This window comes from Lepus europaeus, unplaced genomic scaffold (genome assembly GCF_033115175.1).
Source record: "Lepus europaeus isolate LE1 unplaced genomic scaffold, mLepTim1.pri SCAFFOLD_104, whole genome shotgun sequence".
NCBI classification, from domain to species: Eukaryota; Metazoa; Chordata; class Mammalia; order Lagomorpha; family Leporidae; genus Lepus; species Lepus europaeus.
The window spans coordinates 413000-436585 of NW_026909022.1; the positions used below are offsets into that span (position 1 = coordinate 413000).

Sequence of the window (23586 nt, forward strand, 5' to 3'; positions counted from 1 at the left end):
CAGGCTCAGGAGGCCATGGTGGGACAGCCTGTACCCCAGCTCCGAGCACATCTCGCGTGGACCGCCCAGGTGGGCATCAGGCGTGGATGTGTAGCAGCAGCTGCCCCCAGGATCGGCCGGGCCCTACAAGCCCTTAGGGCAGGGAATCATGGACCGCGCATGCGCATGCGCGAGCCAGGGAGCCCTCAAGCCAGAGCAGGAAGCTGACTGCCTGCCTGGGTGCCAGGTACTCTAGCTTCCCTCAGAGAATGTTTCTGTGGCCCGGGGATGCCCGCAGGTTGTCACCTAGGCCAGTCGCTGCCACTAGCTAGCACCTGGGGTCACTTGCCAGCGCCGCCTGGGCAGCCTCCTAGAGCCAGGGCTCAGGCAGGCTCCTCGGGCGAATGGCCTACGGAAGCCGAGGGGGGCCCGGCCGCTCCCAAGCGCAGTGGAGGCCAGGAACACAGGAACAGAAGTGGGGCTGGGTTCGTGATGCCCGACCAGAAGGAGGGAGCCAGCCGAGGCGCAGCCAGCTGCACCCTCCCTCCCGGGGGCTGCCTGCGGAGGTTTTGGGAACACACGCTGCCCAGTGACACCTCCCGTACTGTGCCTGCAGCCATCCAGGCAGGCTGCAGGGTCGGGCGCAGCCGTGGGCCTAGGGAGCCTGCTGCCCGTGGCTCTGGCTCCCACGCGCAGGTGGCACAGCTTTACTGGGACTGCGCCTCGTCGCCGCCCAAAGGAGGTGGGGGCAACGTAGGAGGCCCCCAGGAACGCAGGAGTGCCAGACTGCGAGCCTGCAGGCGACACGAGATGGCCCACGCGTGTGCGCCAGGCTCAGGAGGCCATGGTGGGACAGCCTGTACCCCAGCTCCGAGCACATCTCGCGTGGACCGCCCAGGTGGGCATCAGGCGTGGATGTGTAGCAGCAGCTGCCCCCAGGATCGGCCGGGCCCTACAAGTCCTTAGGGCAGGGAATCATGGACCGCGCATGCGCATGCGCGAGCCAGGGAGCCCTCAAGCCAGAGCAGGAAGCTGACTGCCTGCCTGGGTGCCAGGTACTCTAGCTTCCCTCAGAGAATGTTTCTGTGGCCCGGGGATGCCCGCAGGTTGTCACCTAGGCCAGCCGCTGCCACTAGCTAGCACCTGGGGTCACTTGGCAGTGCTGCCTGGGCAGCCTCCTAGAGCCAGGGCTCAGGCAGGCTCCTCGGGCGAATGGCCTACGGAAGCCGAGGGGGGCCCGGCAGCTCCCAAGCACAGTGGAGGCCAGGAACAGAGGAACAGAAGTGGGGCTGGGTTCGTGAGGCCCGACCAGAGGGAGGGAGCCAGCCGTGGCGCAGCCAGCTGCACCCTCCCTCCCGGGGGCTGCCAGCGGAGGTTTTGGGAACACACGCTGCCCAGTGACACCTCCCGTCCTGTGCCTGCAGCCATCCAGGCAGGCTGCAGGGTCGGGCGCAGCCGTGGGCCTAGGGAGCCTGCTGCCCATGGGCCTGGCTCCCACGCGCAGGTGGCACAGCTTTCCTGGGACTGCGCCTCGTCGCCGCCCAAAGGAGGTGGGGGCAACGTAGGAGGCCCCCAGGAACGCAGGAGTGCCAGACTGCGGGCCTGCAGGCGACACGAGATGGCCCACGCGTGTGCGCCAGGCTCAGGAGGCCATGGTGGGACAGCCTGTACCCCAGCTCAGAGCACATCTCGCGTGGACCGCCCAGGTGGGCATCAGGCGTGGATGTGTAGCAGCAGCTGCCCCCAGCAATGGACCCGCCCTACAAGCCCTTATGGCAGGGAATCATGGACCGGGCATGCGCATGCGCGAGCCAGGGAGCCCTCAAGCCAGAGCAGGGAGCTGACTGCCTGCCTGGGTGCCAGGTACTCTAGCTTCCCTCAGAGACTCTTTCTGTGGCCCGGGGATGACTGCAGGTTGTCACCTAGGCCAGCTGCTGCCACTAGCTAGCACCTGGGGTCACTTGCCAGCGCCGCCTGGGCAGCCTCCTAGAGCCAGGGCTCAGGCAGGCTCCTCGGGCGAATGGCCTCCGGAAGCCGAGGGGGGCCCGGCCGCTCCCAAGCGCGCAGTGGAGGCCAGGAACACAGGGACAGAAGTGGGGCTGGGTTCGTGAGGCCCGACCAGATTGAGGGAGCCAGCCGAGGCGCAGCCAGCTGCACCCTTCCTCCCGCGGGCTGCCAGCGGAGGTTTTGGGAACTGACGCTGCCAAGTGACACCTCCCATCCTGTGCCTGCAGCCATCCAGGCAGGCTGCAGGGTCGGGCACAGCCGTGGGCCTAGGGAGCCTGCTGCCCATGGGCCTGGCTCCCACGCGCAGGTGGCACAGCTTTCCTGGGACTGCGCCTCGTCGCCGCCCAAAGGAGGTGGGGGCAATGTAGGAGGCCCCCAGGAACGCAGGAGTGCCAGACTGCGGGCCTGCAGGCGACACGAGATGGCCCACGCGTGTGCGCCAGGCTCAGGAGGCCATGGTGGGACAGCCTGTACCCCAGCTCCGAGCACATCTCGCGTGGACCGCCCAGGTGGGCATCAGGCGTGGATGTGTAGCAGCAGCTGCCCCCAGGATCGGCCGGGCCCTACAAGCCCTTAGGGCAGGGAATCATGGACCGCGCATGCGCATGCGCGAGCCAGGGAGCCCTCAAGCCAAAGCAGGTATCTGACTGCCTGCCTGGGTGCCAGGTACTCTAGCTTCTCTCAGAGAATATTTCTGTTGCCCGGGGATGCCCGCAGGTTGTCACCTAGGCCAGCCGCTGCCACTAGCTAGCACCTGGGGTCACTTGGCAGTGCCGCCTGGGCAGCCTCCTAGAGCCAGGGCTCAGGCAGGCTCATCGGGCGAATGGCCTCCGGAAGCCGAGGGGGGCCCGGCCGCTCCCAAGCGCGCAGTGGAGGCCAGGAACACAGGGGACAGAAGTGGGGCTGGGTTTCTGATGCCCGACCAGATTGAGGGAGCCAGCCGTGGCGCAGCCAGCTGCACCCTCCCTCCCAGGGCCTACAAGCAGAGGTTTGGGAGCCCACGCTGCCCAGTGACACCTCCCGTCCTGTGCCTGCAGCCATCCAGGCAGGCTGCAGGGTCGGGCGCAGCCGTGGGCCTAGGGAGCCTGCTGCCCGTGGCTCTGGCTCCCACGCGCAGGTGGCACAGCTTTCCTGGGACTGCACCTCGTCGCCGCCCAAAGGAGGTGGGGGCAACGTAGGAGGCCCCCAGGAACGCAGGAGTGCCAGACTGCGGGCCTGCAGGTGACACGAGATGGCCCACGCGTGTGCGCCAGGCTCAGGAGGCCATGGTGGGACAGCCTGTACCCCAGCTCCGAGCACATCTCGCGTGGACCACCCAGGTGGGCATCAGGCGTGGATGTGTAGCAGCTGCCCCCAGCAACGGCCCCGCCGTACAAGCCCTTATGGCAGGGAATCATGGACCACGCATGCGCATGCGCGAGCCAGGGAGCCCTCAAGCCAGAGCAGGAAGCTGACTGCCTGCCTGGGTGCCAGGTACTCTAGCTTCCCTCAGAGACTGTTTCTGTGGCCCGGGGATGCCCGCAGGTTGTCACCTAGGCCAGCCGCTGCCACTAGCTAGCACCTGGGGTCACTTGGCAGCGCCGCCTGGGCAGCCTCCTAGAGCCAGTGATCAGGCAGGCTCCTCGGGCGAATGGTCTCCGGAAGATGAGGGGGGCCCGGCCGCTCCCAAGCGCGCAGTGGAGGCCAGGAACACAGGGACAGAAGTGGGGCTGGGTTCGTGAGGCCCGACCAGAGGAGGGAGCCAGCCGAGGCGCAGCCAGCTGCACCCTTCCTCCCGGGGGCTGCCAGCGGAGGTTTTGGGAACTGACGCTGCCAAGTGACACCTCCCATCCTGTGCCTGCAGCCATCCAGGCAGGCTGGAGGGTCGGGCGCAGCCGTGGGCCTAGGGAGCCTGCTGCCCATGGGCCTGGCTCCCACGTGCAGGTGGCACAGCTTTCCTGGGACTGCGCCTCGTCGCGGCCCAAAGGAGGTGGGGGCAACATAGGAGGCACCCAGGAACGCAGGAGTGCCAGACTGCGGGCCTGCAGGCGACATGAGATGGCCTACGCGTGTGTGCCAGGCTCAGGAGGCCATGGTGGGACAGCCTGTACCCCAGCTCCGAGCACATCTCGCGTGGACCGCCCAGGTGGGCATCAGGCGTGGATGTGTAGCAGCAGCTGCCCCCAGGATCGGCCGGGCCCTACAAGCCCTTAGGGCAGGGAATCATGGACCGCGCATGCGCATGCGCGAGCCAGGGAGCCCTCAAGCCAGAGCAGGAAGCTGACTGCCTGCCTGGGTGCCAGGTACTCTAGCTTCCCTCAGAGAATGTTTCTGTGGCCCGGGGATGCCCGCAGGTTGTCACCTAGGCCAGCCGCTGCCACTAGCTAGCACCTGGGGTCACTTGGCAGTGCCGCCTGGGCAGCCTCCTAGAGCCAGGGCTCAGGCAGGCTCCTCGGGCGAATGGCCTACGGAAGCAGAGGGGGGCCCGGCAGCTCCCAAGCGCAGTGGAGGCCAGGAACACAGGAGACAGAAGTGGGGCTGGGTTCGTGATTCCCGACCAGAGGGAGGGAGCCAGCCGTGGCGCAGCCAGCTGCACCCTCCCTCCCGGGGGCTGCCAGCGGAGGTTTTGGGAACACACGCTGCCCAGTGACACCTCCCGTCCTGTGCCTGCAGCCATCCAGGCAGGCTGCAGGGTCGGGCGCAGCCGTGGGCCTAGGGAGCCTGCTGCCCATGGGCCTGGCTCCCACGCGCAGGTGGCACAGCTTTCCTGGGACTGCACCTCGTCGCCGCCCAAAGGAGGTGGGGGCAACGTAGGAGGCCCCCAGGAACGCAGGAGTGCCAGACTGCGGGCCTGCAGGCGACACGAGATGGCCCACGCGTGTGCGCCAGGCTCAGGAGGCCATGGTGGGACAGCCTGTACCCCAGCTCAGAGCACATCTCGCGTGGACCGCCCAGGTGGGCATCAGGCGTGGATGTGTAGCAGCAGCTGCCCCCAGCAATGGACCCGCCCTACAAGCCCTTATGGCAGGGAATCATGGACCACGCATGCGCATGCGCGAGCCAGGGAGCCCTCAAGCCAGAGCAGGGAGCTGACTGCCTGCCTGGGTGCCAGGTACTCTAGCTTCCCTCAGAGACTGTTTCTGTGGCCCGGGGATGCCCGCAGATTGTCACCTAGGCCAGCCGCTGCCACTAGCTAGCACCTGGGGTCACTTGCCAGCGCCGCCTGGGCAGCCTCCTAGAGCCAGGGCTCAGGCAGGCTCCTCGGGCGAATGGCCTCCGGAAGCCGAGGGGGGCCCGGCCGCTCCCAAGCGCGCAGTGGAGGCCAGGAACACAGGGACAGAAGTGGGGCTGGGTTCGTGAGGCCCGACCAGAGGGAGGGAGCCAGCCGAGGCGCAGCCAGCTGCACCCTTCCTCCCGCGGGCTGCCAGTGGAGGTTTTGGGAACTGACGCTGCCAAGTGACACCTCCCATCCTGTGCCTGCAGCCATCCAGGCAGGCTGCAGGGTCGGGCACAGCCGTGGGCCTAGGGAGCCTGCTGCCCATGGGCCTGGCTCCCACGCGCAGGTGGCACAGCTTTCCTGGGACTGCGCCTCGTCGCCGCCCAAAGGAGGTGGGGGCAATGTAGGAGGCCCCCAGGAACGCAGGAGTGCCAGACTGCGGGACTGCAGGCGACACGAGATGGCCCACGCATGTGCGCCAGGCTCAGGAGGCCATGGTGGGACAGCCTGTACCCCAGCTCCGAGCACATCTCGCGTGGACCGCCCAGGTGGGCATCAGGCATGGATGTGTAGCAGCAGCTGCCCCCTGGATCGGCCGGGCCCTACAAGCCCTTAGGGCAGGGAATCATGGACCGGGCATGCGCATGCGAGAGCCAGGGAGCCCTCAAGCCAGAGCAGGAAGCTGACTGCCTGCCTGGGTGCCAGGTACTCTAGCTTCCCTCAGAGAATGTTTCTGTGGCCCGGGGATGCCCGCAGGTTGTCACCTAGGCCAGCCGCTGCCACTAGCTAGCACCTGGGGTCACTTGGCAGCGCCGCCTGGGCAGCCTCCTAGAGCCAGGGCTCAGGCAGGCTCCTCGGGCGAATGGCCTACGGAAGCCGAGGGGGGCCCGGCCGCTCCCAAGCATGCAGTGGAGGCCAGGAACACAGGGGACAGAAGTGGGGCTGGGTTCGTGATGCCCGACGAGAGGGAGGGAGCCAGCCGAGGTGCAGCCAGCTGCACCCTCCCTCCCAGGGCCTACAAGCAGAGGTTTTGGGAGCCCACGCTGCCCAGTGACACCTCCCGTCCTGTGCCTGCAGCCATCCAGGCAGGCTGCAGGGTCGGGCGCAGCCGTGGGCCTAGGGAGCCTGCTGCCCGTGGCTCTGGCTCCCACGCGCAGGTGGCACAGCTTTCCTGGGACTGCACCTCGTCGCCGCCCAAAGGAGGTGGGGGCAACGTAGGAGGCCCCCAGGAACGCAGGAGTGCCAGACTGCGGGCCTGCAGGTGACACGAGATGGCCCACGCGTGTGCGCCAGGCTCAGGAGGCCATGGTGGGACAGCCTGTACCCCAGCTCCGAGCACATCTCGCGTGGACCGCCCAGGTGGGCATCAGGCGTGGATGTGTAGCAGCAGCTGCCCCCAGCAACGGCCCCGCCGTACAAGCCCTTATGGCAGGGAATCATGGACCGCGCATGCGCATGCGCGAGCCAGGGAGCCCTCAAGCCAGAGCAGGAAGCTGACTGCCTGCCTGGGTGCCAGGTACTCTAGCTTCCCTCAGAGACTGTTTCTGTGGCCCGGGGATGCCCGCAGGTTGTCACCTAGGCCAGCCGCTGCCACTAGCTAGCACCTGGGGTCACTTGCCAGCGCCGCCTGGGCAGCCTCCTAGAGCCAGGGCTCAGCAGGCTCCTCGGGCGAATGGCCTCCGGAAGCCGAGGGGGGCCCGGCCGCTCCCAAGCGCGCAGTGGAGGCCAGGAACACAGGGACAGAAGTGGGGCTGGGTTCGTGATGCCCGACCAGAGGGAGGGAGCCAGCCGAGGCGCAGCCAGCTGCACCCTTCCTCCCGGGGGCTGCCAGCGGAGGTTTTGGGAACTGACGCTGCCCAGTGACACCTCCCATCCTGTGCCTGCAGCCATCCAGGCAGGCTGCAGGGTCGGGCGCAGCCGTGGGCCTAGGGAGACTACTGCCCTGTGGGCCTGGCTCCCACGCGCAGGTGGCACAGCTTTCCAGGGGCTGCGCCTCGTCGCCGCCCAAAGGAGGTGGGGGCAACGTAGGAGGCCCCCAGGAACGCAGGAGTGCCAGACTGCGGGACTGCAGGCGACACGAGATGGCCTACGCGTGTGTGCCAGGCTCAGGAGGCCATGGTGGGACAGCCTGTACCCCAGCTCCGAGCACATCTCGCGTGGACCGCCCAGGTGGGCATCAGGCGTGGATGTGTAGCAGCAGCTGCCCCCAGGATCGGCCGGGCCCTACAAGCCCTGAAGGCAGGGAATCATGGACCGCGCATGCGCATGCGCGAGCCAGGGAGCCCTCAAGCCAGAGCAGGAAGCTGACTGCTGCCTGGGTGCCACGTACTCTAGCTTCCCTCAGAGACTGTTTCTGTGGCCCGCGGATGCCCGCAGGTTGTCACCTAGGCCAGCCGCTGCCACTAGCTAGCACCTGGGGTCACTTGGCAGCGCCGCCTGGGCAGCCTCCTAGAGCCAGGGCTTAGGCAGGCTCCTCGGGCGAATGGCCTACGGAAGCCGAGGGGAGCCCGGCCGCTCCCAAGCGCGCAGTGGAGGCCAGGAACACAGGGGACAGAAGTGGGGCTGGGTTCCTGATGCCCGACCAGTGGGAGGGAGCCAGCCGAGGCGCAGCCAGCTTCACCCACCCTCCCAGGGCCTACAAGAAGATGTTTTGGGAACACACGCTGCCCAGTGACACCTCCCATCCTGTGCCTGCAGCCATCCAGGCAGGCTGCAGGGACGGGCGCAGCCATGGGCCTAGGGAGCCTGCTGCCCATGGGCCTGGCTGCCACACGCAGGTGGCACAGCTTTCCTGGGGCTGCACCTCGTTGCCGCCCAAAGGAGGTGGGGGCAACGTAGGAGGCCCCCAGGAACGCAGGAGTGCCAGACTGCGGGCCTGCAGGCGACACGAGATGGCCCACGCGTGTGCGCCAGGCTCAGGAGGCCATGGTGGGACAGCCTGTACCCCAGCTCCGAGCACATCTCGCGTGGACCGCCCAGGTGGGCATCAGGCATGGGTGCAAAGCAGCAGCTGCCCCCAGCAACGGCCCCGCCGTACAAGCCCTTATGGCAGGGAATCATGGACCACGCATGCGCATGCGCGAGCCAGGGAGCCCTCAAGCCAGAGCAGGAAGCTGACTGCCTGCCTGGGTGCCAGGTACTCTAGCTTCCCTCAGAGAATATTTCTGTGGCCCGGGGATGCCCGCAGGTTGTCACCTAGGCCAGCCGCTGCCACTAGCTAGCACCTGGGGTCACTTGCCAGCGCCGCCTGGGCAGCCTCCTAGAGCCAGGGCTCAGGCAGGCTCCTCGGGCGAATGGCCTACGGAAGCCGAGGGGGGCCCGGCCGCTCCCAAGCGCTCTGTGGAGGCCAGGAACACAGGGACAGAAGTGGGGCTGGGTTTGTGATGCCCGACCAGAGGGAGGGAGCCAGCCGAGGCGCAGCCAGCTGCACCCTCCCTCCCGGGGGCTGCCAGCGGAGGTTTTGGGAACACACGCTGCCCAGTGACACCTCCCATCCTGTGCCTGCAGCCATCCAGGCAGGCTGCATGGTCGGGCGCAGCCATGGGCCTAGGGAGCCTGCTGCCCATGGGCCTGGCTCCCACGCGCAGGTGGCACAGTTTTCCTGGGACTGCACCTCGTCGCCGCCCAAAGGAGGTGGGGGCAACGTAGGAGGCCCCCAGGAACGCAGGAGTCCCAGATTGTGGGCCTGCAGGCGACATGAGATGGCCCACGCGTGTGCGCCAGGCTCAGGAGGCCATGGTGGGACAGCCTGTACCCCAGCTCCGAGCACATCTCGCGTGGACCGCCCAGGTGCGCATCAGGCATGGGTGCAAAGCAGTAGCTGCCCCCAGGACCGGCCGGGCCCTACAAGCCCTTAGGGCAGGGAATCATGGACCGCGCATGCACATGTGCGAGTCAGGGAGCCCTCAAGCCAGAGCAGGAAGCTGACTGCCTGCCTGGGTGCCAGGTACTCTAGCTTCCCTCAGAGAATGTTTCTGTGGCCCGGGGATGCCCGCAGGTTGTCACCTAGGCCAGCTGCTGCCACTAGCTAGCACCTGGGGTCACTTGGCAGCGCCGCCTGGGCAGCCTCCTAGAGCCAGGGCTCAGGCAGGCTCCTCGGGCGAATGGCCTACGGAAGCCGAGGGGGGCCCGGCCGCTCCCAAGTGCTCTGTGGAGGCCAGGAACTCAGGGACAGAAGTGGGGCAGGGTTCGTGATGCCCGACCAGAGGGAGGCACCCAGCCGAGGCGCAGCCAGCTGCACCCTCCCTCCCGGGGGCTGCCAGCGGAGGTTTTGGGAACACACGCTGCCCAGTGACACCTCCCATCCTGTGCCTGCAGCCATCCAGGCAGGCTGCAGGGACGGGCGCAGCCGTGGGCCTAGGAAGCCTGCTGCCCATGGGCCTGGCTCCCACGCGCAGGTGGCACAGCTTTCCTGGGACTGCGCCTCGTCGCGGCCCAAAGGAGGTGTAGCGAACCTAGGAGGCCCCCAGGAACGCAGGAGTGCCAGACTGCGGGCCTGCAGGCAACACGGGATGGCCCACGCGTGTGCGCCAGGCTCAGGAGGCCATGTTGGGACCGCCTATACTCCAGCTCCGAGCACATCTCGCATTGACTGCCCAGGTGGGCATCAGGCGTGGATGTGTAGCAGCAGCTGCCCCCAGGATCGGCCGGGCCCTACAAGCCCTTAGGGCAGGGAATCATGGACCGCGCATGCGCATGCGCGAGCCAGGGAGCCCTCAAGCCAGAGCAGGAAGCTGACTGCCTGTGTACCAGGTACTCTGGCTTTCCTCAGAGAATGTTTCTGTGGCCCGGGGATGCCCGCAGGTTGTCCCCAAGGCCGGCCTCTTCCACTAGATAGCACCTGGGGTCACTTGCCAGCGCCGCCTGGGCAGCCTCCTAGAGCCAGGGCTCAGGCAGGCTCCTCGGGCGAATGGCCTACGGAAGCCGAGGGGGGCCCGGCCACTCCCAAGCGCGCAGTGGAGGCCAGGAACACAGGGACAGAAGTGGGGCTTTGTTCGTGATGCCCGACCAGAGGGAGGCACCCAGCCGAGGCACAGCCAGCTGCACCCTCCCTCCCGGGGGCTGCCAGCAGAGGTTTTGGGAACACACGCTGCCCAGTGACACCTCCCGTCCTGTGCCTGCAGCCATCCAGGCAGGCTGCAGGGTCGGGCGCAGCTGTGGGCCTAGGGAGCCTGCTGCCCATGGGCCTGGCTCCCACGCGCAGGTGGCACAGCTTTCCTGGGACTGCACCTCGTCGCCGCCCAAAGGAGGTGGGGGCAATGTAGGAGGCCCCCAGGAACGCAGGAGTGCCAGACTGCGGGCCTGCAGGCGACACGAGATGGCCCACACGTGTGCGCCAGGCTCAGGAGGCCATGGTGGGACAGCCTGTACCCCAGCTCCGAGCACATCTCGCGTGGACTGCCCAGGTGGGCATCAGGCATGGGTTCATAGCAGCAGCTGCCCCCAGGAACGGCCCCACCCTACAAGCCCTTAGGGCAGGGAATCATGGACCATGCATGTGCATGCGCGAGCCAGGGAGCCCTCAAGCCAGAGCAGGAAGATGACTGCCTGCCTGGGTGCCAGGTACTCTAGCTTCCCTCAGAGAATGTTTCTGTGGCCCGGGGATGCCCGCAGGTTGTCACCTAGGCCAGCCGCTGCCACTAGCTAGCACCTGGGGTCACTTGCCAGCGCCGCCTGGGCAGCCTCCTAGAGCCAGGGCTCAGGCAGTCTCCTCAGGCAAATGGCCTACGGAAGCCGAGGGGGCCTTGGCTGCTCCCAAGCGCGCAGTGGAGGCCAGGAACACAGGGACAGAAGTGGGGCTGGGTTCGTGATGCCCGACCAGAGGGAGGGAGCCAGCCGAGGCTCAGCCAGCTGCACCCTCCCCCCCGGGGGCTGCCAGCAGAGGTTTTGGGAACACACGCTGCCCAGTGACACCTCCCATCCTGTGCCTGCAGCCTTCCAGGCAGGCTGCAGGGTCAGGCGCAGCCGTGGGCCTAGGTAGCCTGCTGCCCGCGGACCTGGCTCCTACGCGCAGGTGGCACAGGTTTCCTGGGGCTGTGCCTCATCGAGGCCCAAAGGAGGTGGGGGCTACCTAGGAGGCCCCCAGGAATGCAGGCGTGCCAGACTGCAGGCCTGCAGGCCACGCGAGATGGCCCACGCATGTGCGCCAGGCTCAGGAGGCCATGGTGGGGCCGCCTGTACCCCAGCTCCGAGCACATCTCACGTGGACCGCCCAGGTGGGCATCAGGCGTGGATGTGTAGCAGCAGCTGCCCCCAGGATCGGCCGGGCCCTACAAGCCCTTATGGCAGGGAATCATGGACCGTGCATGCGCATGCGCGAGCCAGGGAGCCCTCAAGCCAGAGCAGGAAGCTGACTGCCTGCCTGGGTGCCTGGTACTCTAGCTTCCCTCAGAGAATGTTTCTGTGGCCCGGGGATGCCCGCAGGTTGTCCCCAAGGCCGGCCGCTGCCACTAGCTAGCACCTGGGGTCACTTGGCCGCGCCGCCTGGGCAGCCTCCTAGAGCCAGTGATCAGGCGGGCTCCTTGGGCTGTAAGGGCTAACTGAGGGACAAAATGGAGAATCTACGGCTAACTGCATTTTTCTCTCTTCTGTATGAGTTGGCTAAGCTTGCAAATTGTGATATCTTTAGAATACAGGGAAGGACGGAAAGCCCCGAACCCTTATCTTGTGACATACCAAGGTTTTACTGTTTTACTGCCATCCTCGTCCTTGCTTGCTTAAGCTGATAAGAAAAGAGAAAAAACCGCAAAGCACGGACAGCCGGTACCACCCCCGCCCTGCTTGCTTTAGCTTTTAAGAAGAAACTGCCCGTGACCCCCATCCTAAGCCCCTTACCTAGTAGCCATTAACATATCCAATAAAATTGTAACACAACTTTTATCTTGCCCAATAGGATTGTAACATAACTAAGTATGCTAATGCTGTGGTTTTTAGCTTTAAATACTCTGTAAAGCTGATGTTCGGGGCCGTTCTCTTCGTACCACACTAGAGGGTGCTACTGAGACGGTCCATTTGCAAATGAAATAAACTTCCTCTTGCTATTGCATCGGTTGGAGTGGAGTCCGTGTTTCTGGGGTCCGTTCTGTGGGACACCTTTTTCGGCTGTCCTACATTCATGGGGGCTCGTCCAGGATTCAGACCCCAGATCCACCCTCCATCTCTCAATCGGAGGGAAGTCCTCTCTGTTTTATATATTTTGTGTGTTCCATTGTCTGTCTGTACGGGCGATAGGGTGTCCGGGCGCTAGGCGCCGAAAAAGTGAAGAGCCAGTAGTAGGAAGGGACAGACGTGTCCAGGACCCCTGGCTCAAGCCCTGGGGGATGCCCCAGCGGTGCACTGGGAGGAAGGGAAGGACTTTGTCTCCCTCCTTCCCCAGGAAAGGCTGATAGGGCACTCGACCCCATCTGGAGTTTTTGTTTCAGTTTTGTCCCGTTCGGTTGTTGCGTGCAGTGTCTTTGTGTGTCTTGTGATTGTTTTCTGTGTTATAGTTTACTTGCCTTTTGTCGTTAACATGGGACAAGGACTAACTATACCTTTGAGCCTCGGCTGGACTGCGTGCTCAGCTCTCTGCGTCTTTGCTGGGCCGCCCGCCTGGCCTGGTCGGGTGTGGCCTCTCCGCTCGGACCTCCCTCCTTCCTCCCCCCAAGTCTCTCAGGCTCTGTCTGGAGAGGTGCCCATCCATCCTTACAGATGTTCCTTCCTAATAAACCTTGCTGTTTTGCCTTCCGCTGCTCTCTGTCTCACGCCTGAATTCTTTCTTGCGCGAAGACAAGAACCCTGCAATTTTGAGAAGACATAGGAGGTCAGTATTCCTTCCCTCAAGTGGGACCGGATCTGTGGAAGTGACTGTTGAGTGTCCGGCACCCCACAGCTCTCCGAGAACGCGGAGTCCCCCCGGCCACGGCATAGCTACGGCCGAAACTCCAGAGGGATTGTAAGGAACGGGAGGGCGATTAGGAAGGGCAGTTGCCTGAGAGCCTGGAGACCCCCTGAGCTCGCTTTGGCTTCCCGGCGGCCGGACCGCGACCTGAGAACCAGGTTTCTCTCTTGGAGGGACGCCTGGTCACGCTGCCTACTGCTACGCGAGCAGGGCTTAGCTTCGGTCGAGGCTAATATTGGCCCTCCAGGTAAACTCAGACAACTAGGTAGTGGGCACTCTTGAGCGATAGGAGATTTCGAACCCCGCTCAGCCCCCAGACACCAGGGCCTTTCCCTGTGCTCTCCTCCAGCTGAGATTCATAGGGAAAGGTGAGGGCAGTCGCTCACATCTTGTCCTCTGTCACTTTGCGCCCTTCTCCCGGGGCTCCCTCCCCCACTCTTTGCTCTCTTCATCTCCATTCCTATACCGCTGGCCAGGAGAGAGTAAGAGGGAATTCCACCTAGGGATAAGCTGTTACCAGTTAACCCTTTCCAACCTGGTAGAAGGCTGTCCGTCTTTTCAGCTTATGGTAGCTTTGGTGCATCTTGAAGTTTTTGTGAGCTATTACTGTTGCTAAGCTTTGATTGTCTGAGGACTGAATCTGGAAAGGAGCTAAAGTTAACTATCTGTTTTAATTGACTGAGTGTTTGCAGTAGTCCTGATTGATCTGGCTTTGGCTGAATTATAGGAGGTTCCCAGCACTCTTGGTGAAATGGCGCACCTACCCAACCCCACGGCCAGTCCTGCCAGGCCCCGGTGTGCGCAGTCTTCCCTGTAAATGGGGGACCACAGCCTTTCACTGCACTCTATTCCAGTCCACGTGGCCTGCTGCACCCAGGCAGGCATAGCCAGATATCCCTATGGAAAGCGACCCCCCAGGGCTGCTTTTTTTTCCTCTCCTGGAGGAATTTCCAATTCAATACTACTGCTGGCCTTACCTAAGGGAGCCAGAACCTTAATCCATTAACCCTTTCCAACCTGATGGGTTTTTCTCTTTGCAGTTAATGGAAGCCTAAGCAATGGTTCATATGCTGATGTCTAGTTCTTTTCTGTGCTGCTGTCCCTGACTTACCTGATGAGAGTGTTCCTTCATGTGCCTTGAAGGTTTCGCGTTTTTCTATTGCCATTATGAGTCTTGATTGGGAAAACTGCAACGCGAAGTTGTCTATGTTGTTTATCTGTTTTCAGTGTTTGAGTGATTACCCAACTGATCAGAAGTGTACTAATTGTTGGTTAAACCGCTTGACTCTGACAGCTTAAATTCTAAACCGAGTCTTCCAACTTTGGGCTTCCAGTCGGATCCCTGGAACTCTCAAAGGATGAGACTCTAAAATTTGTTAAAGTAACAGCTGCTTGAGTCAATTCAGATTATGTGAAATGTATTAAAATGTTGTAAATGGTGTCAGACCTATGCTGTATTCATGTTTTTGCTTTCCAGCTAAAGTGGTCTTATAAAAATAAGAGTAAATTTGTGTGTATACAAGCCTTTATGTTGTTAACATTGGTTCAGAAAATTAAGTTAATGCCAAAGCCCTTTGGTTTGCTTGGTAGCTCACTTGCTCGGTTTTACATGTCTTTGATATGCTTTAAACATGTTTCTCTTAACGATGAAGATCTTTTCAAAGTTGTGTCCATGTTTGCTGTCCAGGAGGAGTTATTCTTATGTTACTTAAAAGCATGGAAATGTAATTTTGACTTTTAATTCAGATAATGGTGTGGTATTCAGTAATAACTCAGTGTCTTAAGCCATCTAGGCATCAATGCTAAGCAAAATGTGGGAAAATGTATTGTACTTTTCACATCTTAAATTCGATAAGAGAGACTGAGTTTGTTAGCATGTATTCTCATAGATTGTCCATACATAACAATTCAAGACTATGTAAAAGTAACTACAGGTGTAAAGTTTCAGAAGGTGTGAGCAAGTCATGAAAAGTTTTAAAAGGTTTACAACTTTAAAATTGTTTACAGAGTTTTCTTTAAGTTGAGTGCTAATGCCAAAATTACATTGACCTAAAGTTGAAGTCTGATCTTCTGTTACAACAATGAGGTTTTTAAAAAAATGTGCACTAATGTTAGTAAATATCTAAAAATGGTCTAAGTCGTAAATCTTGGAATCTGTTTTTGCAAAAACTGTAATGTCTATTTTAACAGTGTCTGCTTAATCGGTTGCTCTGCCATTTCTAGAGTTAGGTCCTGTAAGCTCTTTTTGACTCTGTTAAATAGTTCTAAATTATGTGAACCCTTATGTTCAAGGTTTTTATTTCTGGTTTATTCAACAAGAGACATAAAATTCATGTTCTGCCAAAGTAATCTATTGTGTACTCTACTGTCTCTGTTAAGTTCAGATTGATGAAAAGCATTGTTAAGTATTATGATCAGATCTGGTTTAAAAGTGTAAAAATCACCCTGACTAATGAATGGCTATCATTTCAGGATGTTAAGGAATTCTATTTTGACCAGATACTCTAAGTTCTCTTGACACCTTTAACAGACTTTCTAAAAATCAAAGTTCTAAATTATCCAGATTTTGACATCCCCAGAGGGCCCCTGGAGATGTCAAAAGAGATATCTCTCATCTTGAAGAGATAATAACCAATTGGCTGTTTAAATTAAAAGTGGTGCCAAGATATAAAATGATGCTAAACTTCAGCTATAAATGCGTTTCTTTCTAGCTGCTCCAGTCTCTGGCTCAGAAGCCAGATCCTTTAAAGAGGGACTGACGAAGTCTCCGTCCAGCTAACGCTGAACAACCAGGCATTGCTAGTTCAAATGTATTGCTAGTTCAAATGTGGATCAAATGAAAGGTCTAGCCAAAAGGGAAAAAGTGTTCCAAAAGAGACTTGAAGACGATGGGAGATGGTTATGCGGCAGGTGCTAGAGAACCAGGTTCCAGGAGCCCAAGAAAACTCTAGTGTCCACAGGCTACACGGTGAAAGCCCGGAAGCCCAAAAACTTACTTAGGGGTTACACGGTAAGACTAGTTAAACCCGGAAACCCAGGCCCATAACCCACTGGCTGCACGGTAAATATCTGGAAGCCAAAGGATGGCAGACACCTCTGCCACAATTTCTCCTATAAGTCAGGCTATGCAGTAAGCACTGGTTAAACCGCCAGTTAAATCTGAAAGCCCAGAAAGTCAGGTTAACCAACCAGAGAGACCTGACTCGCTGCCTCACTTCTCCTCTTTTCTCTTCTAGAAGGGAAGTTACTACTGTTCTGCAGGACTCTCCACTGTGATGTACGGTTTGATCCCCAGACCTTATGTAAGGGATGACTGACCTTTTCTGTAATAATGCCTGGCCACAATATGGAGGACCAAACAGCATAGCCAGAATAAGAGGCTAAACTATGAAATAATGTGACAGCTAGATCGATTTTTCAGTGTACACGGTAAATGGGCAGAACTCCCCTTTTAAACCAAACTAAGGGATGGGTAGGAAATTGCACTGATGGTCTCAAAGTATGCAAGCAGGTCACCACAGTTGATCTTACCTAAAAGGTCATAGTTCTCCTCATGGGCACGGTCTTAACTCGCAGGAAAATACTAAGTGTCAGAGTTTGCCCATGACCATAGTTTTTCTAGCTCACCCTGATCTTAAAAAAATCTCCAAAAATCAGGATTGTGTTGAGCACCCCCTTGACTGACATCATAGAGGCTGCATCCATGGTCTGCTTTTTTAGAGACCAGGAGAACGAGGAGCAAGCTAGCAGCAGGAGTGATATAAGGATAGGCAACAGGCCGATCAATGGCTGCTTTACATGGTGATCTGCCATCAAGGAGACCCAGCAAGGCCAGTGCACCCCAAACAGCACCTGTTTCCAATATGAGGAGCCAGGGCATTGGGCAAGCAGCTGTCATGACAGAAACTGCCTTCTGTCAGCTCTGCCAAGAGCATGGCCACTGGACATGGAACTGCCCTGGGTGTCGAAGGACTCCTGGTTCAGAACCACAGACCCTGTGGCCCTGAGCTAAAAAGCCTTTAGCTCTGCCCAGCCTTTGCCCAGCTTCCAGTTCCAGCTACTGCTATTGAGGGGATGGCCTAGGGTCAGTGAAACTCAAGTTGCCTATTTCTATCAGCCTCCTATTCAGCTCTCCTCCTAGTCCAGCCATGTAATGCAAGTCAACAGGGTGCCTCCCTTAAAGGAGATTTGCATCTCTTGCAATTCTCTTCCAGCACCCCATGGATAAGTCTGGGCCTCACACACCCAGCCAGGCCTTAAAAGTCTATCCAATAGTATTAAGCTTAGAAAGCCCTCCCTGCCAGTTCCTAAAAACAGGGCTTTCAGTAACAGCTAACTCAGATAGTCCTGCACCTATTTGGACAGGTCCTCACTGAGGACTTAAAGGGCCTATCTCTTGAGGGCGGTGCACAATGATCCATAATGTAAATGGTTAAATGTGAATGATTTGTTACTCTGTCTCCTTTCCCAGCCTGAGACTCTAGTCTTGTACCTTGGCTTACCTTCCTATTAAAACTAGCTACTGGGCATCCAGAGGAAAACAAAGCATAGCTAGTCCATTGGGCCATGCAGCAAATTCCTACTTCTGCAAACTTCAGGCAGTCCCAGCTTTTCTCTATCAGGTTACAGGTTCCTAGACACAGGGAAATGGCACAGTTCCTAAACCAGGCTCTCGATAGGCAGCCAAAGTAGAGCCCCCTTCCGTTTTTGGGAAAGAGCAACCACAGCCTTTGCTCAGCTAAAGGATGCTATAACTAAAGCCCCTGTGCTAGGACTGCCAAACCCAGAGAGACCCTCCCAGCTGTACTTCACTGGGAGGCAGGGAGTCACCTTAGGAAGGTTAACTCAGGATCTGGGACCTGTTAAGCAACCTGTGGGCTACTTTTCTAAAACGTTAGACATGGTTGCCCAAGGATGGCCTCCACTGCCTAAGGATGATAGCAGCAGCTGCCTTGCTGACAGAGGAGGTATCTAGAATTACACTGGGGCAAGATATCACCCTTTATACTTCACATCAAATAAATTCTCTGTTAGAGCAAAAGGGCTTTCACTGGCTCACAGATAGTAGGATACTAATGCATCAGGTCTTCCTTCTTGAAAACCCTTAGGTAAAAATAAGGCATTGCTCTACTCTAAACCCAGCTACTTTAATGCCAGTTCCAGGGGAAAGTGGTCCCCTCCACTCCTGTACTGAGGCTATAGACTTAAATCTATGCCAGCAGAAGGGACCTAAAAGACAGCCCCCTGACTAACACAGATGAGGTTTGGTTCACAGACAGAAGCAAATTTGTCAAATGGGACCTGCTTCGCAGGACAGTTACGGCATGGCACATTATTGAAGCATGCTCTGCCCACAAGAACTTTTGCTCAGTTAGCAGAACTGGTCACTTAACCAGAGCTCTAGAACTAGGTAAGGACATGAGAAAATAACTCCCAGGGGCCTATACAGCAAAAGGGAACTTACCCCGGGGAAGACTGGCAAATAGATTTTACACAGATGCTACTCTGTCAAGGCTATAGGTATCTGCTTGTACTTATAGACACCTTTACTGGATGGGTAGAAGCCTTCCCAACCAGAACTAAAAGAGCTCAGGAAATGACCAAAACTCTCCTGATGGAAGTTTTTCCATGCTTTGGTCTCCCAAAATCTTTACAAAGTGACAATGGGTCTTCCTTCATCTCCCAGACTACACAAGGGATTTGTAAGGCCCTAGGAATAACCCAGCCCTTCACTCTGCATGGAGACCTCAGTCTTCCAGTAAGGTAGAAAGAGCCAACCAGGCTCTATGGAAAACATGACAAGTATAGAAATGTGTGCTTGATAAAAAAGGTTAAGAAGGAAAGAGTGTTCTTGGTAATGAAGGTTAGAAGGAAAGAGCTTTTTTTTTTTTTAAATAAAAAAAAGGACATGGTTTGTAAGAATGACTTTATCCTGATGGCTAGTTTACTCTAGACTGGAATGGAAATGATGGAATGTTTAAAGGAAGTTGAATAGGGTGTGAGGAAGTCACACTTGTGTGCCTCACAGTAGAAAATAGAAATTACATGTTTACATGTCTTTTATATTTAAAAGTACAGTCAGAATGACAATACTTATTGCACATCTTGGAGTACCAATGGTATTTTTATGTTTTTCATATACAAAATAACCATATGATATTCAGCTTTAAGATACTAGTATGCTTGTGAGAAAGTTAGAATTGGAGTCAATACAGAAGATAACCAATTTTTAAATTAAAATATTTTTATTCTAAAATAATTTTAATTAAAATAAAGATGATGGAAGAGGGACAGATGACATCAGGTAATAGTTATGAAGATCTAGTTATATAGGAATAATCAGTTCTTAGCTTTCCCAGTACAGCAAAGTAACTATAGGTCACAATAATGCATTGTATACTATATGAACAATTGGAGGGGAGGAGCTGATGAGCTTAGAAAAAACTGTAAGGAAATGGAAACACTAATTACTTGATTGATCTACTTATACATGTTTTGAAATATTGGATTATACTCCAAAAGTTTTACAAGTACCACATGTTAATACAAAGGACAAAATATTTGTTTTCTTGGATTAAAAAAAAAGCTTTATAGAAATGATGTATATGTGGGGCCAGTGTGTGATGTAGTGGGTAAAGCTGCTGTCTGCAGTGCTGGCATCCCATATGGGCACTGGTTTGAGTCCTGGCTGCTTCATTTCCAATCCAGCTCTCTGCTATGGCCTGGGAAAGCAGTAGAGGGTGGCCCAAGTTTTTGGGCCCCTGTGCCCATGTGGGAGACCTGAAAGAAGCTTCTGGCTCCTGGTTTCAGATAAGTGTAGTTCTGGCCATTGTGGCCAATTGGGGAGTGAACCAGTAGATGGAAGACCTCTCTCTCTCTGCCTCTTCATCTCTCTCTGAGTAACTCTTTCAAATAAAGAAATAAATCTTTAAAATAAAAGAAAATTGAGAGTCACCAATTATACAAAAACTTTTAAAAATGAATGCATAAGTAATTAATATTTATAACATTTATTTTTATTTACTTATGTATAGTATGCATATTTTTGGAAGAAAGACATGGCATTTATATGTACAATAGTGCATATATGTGAACACAAGCATCATTTTTACTGTTAGAGTTTAACACTAAGAGATTACCTGTCACTTCAGGATGTAATAAAATGTTTCCCCTGTACCTCTATAAGAGAAAAGCTTACACTATATTGACAATATTTTAAATTGTTTAGAGGTGAGGCGGCCTGGTGGCACACTAGGTTAATCCTCCGCCTGCAACTCCAGCACCCCATATGGGGACCAACTTCTAGTCTTGGTTGCTCCTCTTCCAGTCCAGCTCTCTGCTGTGGCCCAGGAAGACAGTGGAGGATGGCCTAAGTGCTTGGGTCCCTGCACCCACATGAAACTAGGAAGAAGGACCTAGCTCCTGGCTTCAGATTGGCGTAGATCTGGCCATAGAGGCCATTTGGTGAGTGAACTCTCGGAAGGAAGACCTTTCTCTCTGTCTCTCTCTCTCCCTGTCTGTAACTCTACCTGTCAAATAAATAAATAAATAAATAATCTTGAAAAATTTGCTTAGGGGCATTTACTTTCATTTTTTCAAAAGTGTCCAAAATATTTGCTGACATTTTCTATGAAATTATTTTTGAAACTAATGAACGTATTTGAAATGCTTTTAACACATTGACTATCATATTAATGTCTGTTGTTAAGGTAAATGAATTTAATATAAATTCAAGAATAGCACTTCTTTTGTCATATTTGTTTAAATGAAAAATGGTCTTAGAGAATACCAGGGACTGACTTTTAAGAAATAATTTTTACTTATTTATTTATACTTGGATTTTTAATGTTAGATCATTAAAATGTAGAAATAAATTTAATGTTGAGTCTAACATATTGACTTTTCATAAGATTTATAGGTTTTTCTTTGGTTATTTAAGTTTTTCTCTTTTGGACTATCAGATTGACATTGGTGGGGTTATGTTAATTTTGTTCACCACTATGTAACTTTACTACTTACCATAATATCTAATGCAAATATAATGTTTGGTAATTTTAAACCTGCAAATGTCTTACATTGCACTTAATTAGTGGTTGGGTCACTCGTGAATATTAACATTTTAAATTATGATTTTATATGTAAAATGGATTAATATGTTTTACATGTTAGTATTTTCAATTAAGCTTCTTATTTTAAAATACTGTCCCACTGCTGAAAATATTTGAGCCATTAGAGAGACAGATCAGATTAGAAAAAAATTTTTCATTAACATTTTCTACTTTCTAATGTTCTTTATCAAAGAAAATCATTCAAGAACTTGAACTTCATGGCTCCTACATGGGCATATCAGTAATGAAAGACCAATCACACTATGCAAAGTAAACATAGATTAAAACATTTCATCTAAACCACTAGTTTCCAAGCAATGATGTTTGAAGACTTTGATAGTTCCTCAAGAACTGCATGCAGTGCAGGTGTGGTGAGGTTAAGCTACTACGGTTCTGAGAGCTCTCTTTGTTTGAATCAGTTGATATTATCTGCATGATCAATGAGAATTGGACATAGGGTTTTATTTTATACAAGGGTTTGGAGAAAATGAGCTTGAAAAATGTTTGACAAACAGTGAAATAAGGATGTAAATCAAAAAATAGATCTTGTAACTACTGACATTTTAATTACATTTTGTTTTGTCTAAAAGACTCTAGTGTTTAGTATCTGTAGGATATGTCATACTGGAAGAAACAGGGAAAACATCTTCATTTAGCCAACCAATTTAAAACATGTTCGTTTCTTACAACACTGACTCATCTAATGACTGAGGAATGTTCCCTCTTGAAAAATGATAAAGAAGTAATGTGGGGCCATCTTGCAGCCAATACTGGCACATATCACTTGGTCCCCATGGCTGGAGGGGGTGTGGCATATCCCTCATGATGCCAGAGGCACTCCTCTGGTAGAGCTGGATGGAGCTGCTAACTGCTCGTACTTCTAACTCAACCAGAAGCTAGCATTTCTTCCCTAGAAACACCATTGTCTTTGGTGCCCTCTGACTTACAGAAGACTCCCTGAATGTGATGCAGTGCTTGAAGATCTCATGTGCCCAATTTGTTGCAATCTGATGATTCTCAAGTTTTGCCTTGCTCACATAACTTCTGCAAAAAGTGCCTGAAAGGTCTCATAGAGGGGACTGTGCAGAATTTATTGTGGAGACTATCATCATTCAAGTGTCCCTCCTACCATAAGAAAATGTCAGCTACTGGAGTTAGCAGGCTTCAGGTTAATGATTCCCTGATGGGTATTGTGGAAAAGTATAACAAGATCAAGATTTCTCCCAAGATGCCAGTGTACAAAGAACTCTTGGGTCAGTCCCTCATTGTTTTCTGCCTGACTGATATGCAGCTGATTTGTGGGATCTGTGCTATTCCTGGTGACCACACCAAGTATGTCTTCTGATTTATTGAAGATGCCTATGTTCAGGAAAGGAATGCCTTTGATTTCCTCTTCCAGAGCTTTGAGACAATGTGTAGGGGAGATGCTCTTTCTCACTTGGATACCTTGGAAACTAGATAGAGAAAATACTCACAGTTACTGACTAAAGGTTAGCATGAAATTAAGGAAAAAAAAAGATGAAATTAAGAAATTTTTTGAGAAGTTGAAACACACATTGGATCAAAAGGATACTGAAATCCTATCTGACTTTGAGATCATGAAATTTGCAGTTCTGCAAGCTTATGACCCAGAGGCTAACCAACTCAACACCACCTTACAGGAACAGTGATTGGCCTTTAACATTGCTGAGGCTTTCAAAGACTTGTCAGAACCCATGATATTTCTGCAACAGATGTAGGAGTTCTGGGAGAAAATCAAAGTCATCAAGGAAATCCCTTTACCTGCCTCTTAAGAGAAGAGGCAGAAGCCCTTTGATGAAGAACATTAACCAGTTAGTGTGAGAACATCAAATTAGTAGATGTGGATACTTTCGTTGCCTCAGGGCACTGTCACATTCATTAGCAAGATTCCCTGGCACTTTTATCAGTTATTTGCAGTAGTCCTTCTGCTTGACTTTCTCATTTTCTTCAGTCCCACTGCATCCCTAAAGTGATCTTTATTTGATGAATATGCAGGCAATTCACTCTGTCAGCCCATGTTCTTTGGGTGTGTGCACCTTATTAGGTGTGATCTCAGCAATCCTTATCCACACTAACACAGAAGGCCTCTATGGCAATCTTGACAGCCAGAACAAGTACAATGGCTTACTGAACTCCTGGAGAAAGATCGATCTGTAACGGCAGTTCATGACATCAATGCCACAGATATCAGGTTAGATAAATCAGATTTAATGCACAGGTACATTTTGATGGATGAGTTGTTACTTTATTTGGAAAGACAAGATTTTTGACTAAGTGATATATGAAATTGAAGATGTGAAACACTAGAACTAGAGACCTTTGCACTTAAACTTAGAAAAAATATCATTGATGCCTTAGAAGTCCATAGACTAAAAAATTGAAATCTTGAAGTTCCA

At 54.6% G+C, this 23586-nt stretch overlaps 1 pseudogene; it reads left to right on the top strand.

Moving 5' to 3' along the window:
• Nucleotides 1-19020: 19020 nt before the first annotated feature.
• LOC133754382 (E3 ubiquitin-protein ligase TRIM13-like) lies at nt 19021-23347 on the top strand (annotated as a pseudogene).
• Nucleotides 23348-23586: the final 239 nt, after the last annotated feature.